Here is a 5,876-nt window from a genome sequence, read left to right on the forward strand (position 1 = left end):
TGGAAAATAAGAAACCGTTAATATCACCCAATAAGAAATGCGTCCTTCTTTGGGTATAAGGGTAAACATTCTTAACATCTGCGCCATTTTTATTTTCTCTGGTTTTGAATTGCTTTTGTTTGGAATGAGTACATCAAAAAACGCAAACTTTTAGTCCAGTATAGCTTTCTAGAACAATGTTTATCTTGTTCAAGAAGTACGAACAGAATACACAGAATTATATGACACCTTTTAGAGGTAATTTATAGGTTTCTCGTGTGAATTTATTCGAGAAATGCCAGTAAAGATGGGATTTAAAAAAAAAAAAAAATTTTTTTTTCGCTCGTGATTTAATTTGCTGCATTTGATGGTGGGCATATATAGGCGTTATCTTAAAATTAAAAGTTCGGTTTTTCCCCATTAGGATCAATTAAACGTCTTTTTTTATCAGTAGCATTTTAGGCTTAATGGAAAATAAGTGGAAGCGACTGATATCCACTATAAGAATTACATTCTTAAGATTCAAAGGAAAACGTTCTCAATATTTGAGCCCTTTTCCTATTTTCTTTAATACTTGACGATATACATGCTACTTTAAAAGTTTCGTTTAACGCATTATCATCATTTAAAAATCTTTTTTTTTTATCAATTGCATTAAGACTTAAAGAAAAATAACTAAAAGGAATTGATATCAGCGAACGCATTCTTCGAATTCAGAGGTAAATGTTCGCAGCACCTGCAACTTTTTAAATGTTTTCTTTTTAATACTTAGAATTTTCGGATGTTCGTCACTAAGACAGTTTTGGGTTTCTTACTTTTATTGCTATGTAAATTATGAAGTCATTTTCTTCTTAAGGTCATTTCAGATAACAACTTTTTCTGGCAATAAAATTGCGTTTTAAAATTGCTGCGCAATATAGTTATGTCATTAATTTATCTTTTAACGATATATTCCATTTACTTTATCCTTGTTTTGAGAACTCTGGATACTTAATTAACCGCACAAATTACATGTACGTCGTGTCTGTGACTTTAGATGTCTTTTTTATACTCATAATCCAACTTTTTTATACACACGCTATCATAATTTTACCTTTAATACGGTATTATAATTCGAAAGAATAATTTTTATTATTCCCTTAATATATACTACTAGAAACTTAATGCAATTAATTAAACTAAACAGCAATTTTTAAGACAGCTATACAATCTATCAATAAAATGTCGTTTCAGGTATTGTATAAACGTCTGTTCTTTATTACTACATAATGCATATCCTTAGGATGCATATAATTAATTATGAACTATAATGTTGATGGCAGAGTTTTAAAATAATTTTCTGGCAAATTAAACAAAAAATAATTTATTAATTATGGCCAATTGATACATAACTATCAATTGGCAATTAAGTTTTATTTAACATATATTAAATATGTTAATACATTTATTATTAGTTTTATCAAAGTTACAAGCCCTTTAAAAAAATACATGCCAGTAATTCACAATGAATATTTTTAATTTAAGAGTTATTCATTCTTTCATATTTTTTTTCATTCAACTTTGTTATTAATATTTTGAGTTTAAACTTTTTAGAATGAGCAGCAATGAAACTGCCTTTTAGAAAAAGTTTATAAACTACATCAAGTTGATACTTAAACTAAAAACTCCCTTTACCTACGAAAAACTAACATTTCGTATAACATAACGGCAAAAACAAAACTTTTACACGTTCACCATTTTCATTTTTTTTTTGTATCATATTTTCCTACAACAGTCGATAGCTCAATTGGAAGAGTTAAATCTTTCGCAGCGATGTTTCCTAGACCGTCGCCAATAGTGCTGTTGTTGTTGTAGTTCATTTACGTCGCACTGGAGCTGCACAATGGGCTATTGGCGACGGTCTGGGAAACATCCCTGAGGATGATCCGAAGACATGCCATCACAATTTTGATCCTCTGCAGAGGGGATGGCACCCCCACTTCGGTAGCCCAATGACCTGCACACGAAGTTGAGCACTTTACGGTAGCACAGTTTAACGAGGACCAATACCGCACACCCTCGGTCCCTACGCAGACTGATCCAAGTGGTCACCCACCCGCACACTGACCGCAGCCAGTGATGCTTGACTTCGGTGATCTGCTGGGAACCGTGTCTTAACGATCAGTCCACTGCGGGACTCGCCAATAGTGCAACGTAATTAAAAAGTACCGCACCACTAAGTACCGGAAGAGTTCGACTATTGAAAATTTGTCACTGACAACCATAGGTTGCTGGTTCGACTCCGACACGACAGAAAAATTTAACAGATTCATCTGAGAAGAATTTTTTTGAACATACTAAATCGCATTTCAGCCATAGATTATTTCCATATGCCAACTTTTTTTTCATAATTATTTTCGTTCTTTTTGTTTTATTTAAAAAAAAATACTTCGTAGAATTATAATTGTAATTACAAATCGAAACTGTTATAGAATTAATTAAGATTAATTGTATTACAAAGCGCCAGTAGATTTAATTAGAAATTTTGATTGGAAAAGTTACGAATCACCAAAATACTACTCTTAAAACACCATATTAAGCGTTTAGGTTTGTCTTCTTAATAATCAGTCCTAGTTTTGCCGTCCGTCGATAGCTCAGTTGGCAGAGCGGTGGACTGTAGAGGAATTATCACTGACATCCATAGGTCGCTGGTTCGACTCCGGCTCGACGGAGAATTTTTAGACTTATTTGGGTAACATGAATTAAAACAATGTTAAATTGTGTCTAGTCCTAGTTTTTTTTATCAATTCTTTATTATTTTTACTATTACAGAGCTCTTTGTTTCATTTAAGGCAGTGGTTTCCAACTGGCGGCCCGGGGGCCGCATCCGGCCAGCAAAGCCTTTTTTTGTGGCCCACGAACTAAAATATATTAGTTGTCATTTTTTGCAATTTTCGTAAAAAATCTACATGGGTTTAAAATACTTCCCTCGTTAATAAAAACCTAATTTCTTGGTTTCTGTGAAATTTAACATACCGCAGAACAAAAACGAATTATTTCTCAGGTTTTTCATCCAAGAAAATATTTATTCAAATTCAAAAATAATCGTGTATGTTGCTCTTTTTTATTTCTTTTTTTTGTATTTTGAGAATATAATTTAGCATGTGTGTATCAGAAATTTTCTCGAAGAAATTCTCCGATTTAACTTTTTGAAATCACTCATTTTGGACGAAAATATTTACACAAACATTTGTAAATTTAAAATGTAAATATCTACTCTCTGGTAGTTGCAGCAGACAAACCTCAATTTTGTCATTGACCATTTTGTGTGCTACTATGTCAGTTTTAATACCAACCTTTTAAAAGTTTTATATCTTAACAATCTGTTACACATTAATTGTTTAATACATAGTTGCGCATTAAACTTATTGTAGCCCGAATTTTTTATAATGCAATTAAATATTTTTAAAAATCTACTTCTTATTTTAATTTCTAATTCAATACTTTTGTTTTGTACAACTTGGTAAAAATCTGACAGTAATATTTAATGTTCCTTCAAACATGTAAGAGTCCTACATAAAATTTTGATAAAGTTGCGGCCCGCCATTTGATTTGTGTTTTTAATTGTGACCCCCGACCTCATGTAAGTTGGAAACTCCTGATTTAAGGTATCTAAATCCGACAAGTGCAAAAACGTGATTTTGGGCAAGTTCATTATAAAGTTCATAATAAATTTCGAATTTCTGTACTTTTTATAAAAAATACTTCACTTTTGTTTGCACTCGAATTATTTGCAACGTTACAGCAGTTTTTGTGGAAGGTGATGATTATTTTAAAAAAGACTTTAAATGCGTTTATCTCAAAATTAGATTTTTTTTTCCTTCACATTTAATACCGCCTTTAAATTAACTGACAACAATTTTTCATGAGTGTTTATGATTATAGCGCGTGTGTTTTGAACTCCAGACTAAGAGAAAAAAAAATAGATATTTATTTTTATGAATGTTTTTTCGCGAAGACATATGCGGAAATATTTAAAAATTTGCTTTTTTAACTACATTGATCCCTAACTCAGTAGTATATGCACTTGCTTTTAAGATAATAATTCAAAGCATAAATGATAGCCTTCTAAATAATATCTTCAAAAACTATTTTGCTTCAGGAGATAATTATTTATTTTTTTTTGCAGTGTTTAGCGTATATGCAAAAAAAATGTCATATTTTTACCTAAAAATGGCCATTTAAAAAGATAATAAATTTTTTTTGCTAGTTTTATTAGTTTATACGCATAATAGAACAAATCAAATAGTTTTTTAAAATTTTTAATTAATATTTCAAAAAAAAAATTGTCGAAAATAGTCTGATACGTTAAGCCCAATATATCTTTTTCAATGCATAAAAAGAAATAAACTCCGAGTAGTGTTAAAAAAACGCAATGGTTATGTATTATGATATTTATATTTAAAACTATTTACAAATAAATTTACAATAGCTCCGAAAAAAGATTTTAAAAAAATTAGTAATGCATGTTATTTTTTACTAATATAAGTAAATTTTCAAATTGGTAAAGTAAATTTGCTAAAACTAATGCCCTTTCCACAGTTCCTCGGCATTGATCAACTCAATGAAATATTTATAAAATTTAATTCGTTTTAATTTTTTTTAATTATCGGAAAAGAAACAATTTTAGTTTTAAAAAAATCATAATTAGATAAGAGCATAGATAAAATTTTTTCAACTGACATTTCGTTTTATTATTATTATTATTTTATTTCCTTTTATTTATTGAGTTCATAAACAATGCACTTTCCTAACTCGTAAAAAACATTTTTTTATTTTAAACAAAAAGTTTACTATTTTTAAACTAGTAGTGTAATGTTTTTAAAAAACAGTAGGATGTGGTTTAAACTTATCGAACGAATTTTTTATACTTCTTTAAAATAGCATGAAAACGATTTTTTTTGTTAATCGTTTTTTTTCCTATGTACAAAACGCATATAAATTCTTTAAAACTTAAATTTATCCTGATTGAACTTAAACAAATAAACGAAATAAGTATAACCTGATAAGCAAACAGAAGAATAATTTTCGGTGATAATTTTGGCGATAATAAGTAGTCCTCTAATGCGAATTTGTGATGCCTATTTTTAATAATTGTTTCATTTAAATTTATGAAGTAAAAATTTCGCAACAGAAATTTGTTTCATTTTTTGAGTTTAATGCTATCAAATTTTTCGAGAGCCTCTTTAAAAATAATTTGAAATAAAACTAAATTTCAGAAAAATTAAATATTAATTATAACACTTACGAACGATTTTTTTTTATGAACATAAAGCCATTAATATGCAAACGTCTTGTACCATATTCCAAGAAGAAAGCTAAGTTATAAATTTTGTGATAGCGTTATTGCTACAAGATGTAAGTTGGTAGGGAGGGCTTCTATTTTTAGCATTGTCGTCTAAAAATAACTCATGGTGTGCTTGGGTTTTATTGATTTTTGTCTTATAACACTTGGCGAGATTCAAGAGTCGTCATAATTCCATTTGTTTGGTGTTTTGTTTATTTATTTTATTTTGTTTCACTTGCCTTTATTTTTATCACAAACAATGGGAATATTTCATCGTTTGTGAGACAACAATATTAAAGTGAATAGAAAGGTTCGCTTCGTTTATTTTATTGAAGAATTAAATAGCTATCATCAAAAACAATAAAATTAAATATCTTTTTAAGTAAAGTAAAATGTAAATAAAATAATCATTAAAATACCATTAACTGAATAAGATTTAAAAAAAGAGATTGCATTATTTTATTTCAGCTTAAAATAATTATTTAAACAACTGTTCTAAATGCATTATTTCCACCCAATTTATTCATAATTATGAATGAAAATGCCAAGATTATATTTGTAATCTAATGCA

General features: G+C 28.9%; 1 non-coding gene across 1 annotated transcript; it reads left to right on the forward strand.

The window, feature by feature from the left end:
* Nucleotides 1-2,601: 2,601 nt before the first annotated feature.
* TRNAY-GUA (transfer RNA tyrosine (anticodon GUA)) lies at nt 2,602-2,690 on the forward strand. The gene is given in 2 exon segments: nt 2,602-2,638; nt 2,655-2,690. It is a non-coding gene; the product is annotated as a tRNA-Tyr (tRNA).
* The last annotated feature ends 3,186 nt before the right edge of the window (nt 2,691-5,876 follow it).

The sequence above is a fragment of the Parasteatoda tepidariorum genome, chromosome 10 (assembly GCF_043381705.1).
Source record: "Parasteatoda tepidariorum isolate YZ-2023 chromosome 10, CAS_Ptep_4.0, whole genome shotgun sequence".
NCBI lineage: Eukaryota > Metazoa > Arthropoda > Arachnida > Araneae > Theridiidae > Parasteatoda > Parasteatoda tepidariorum.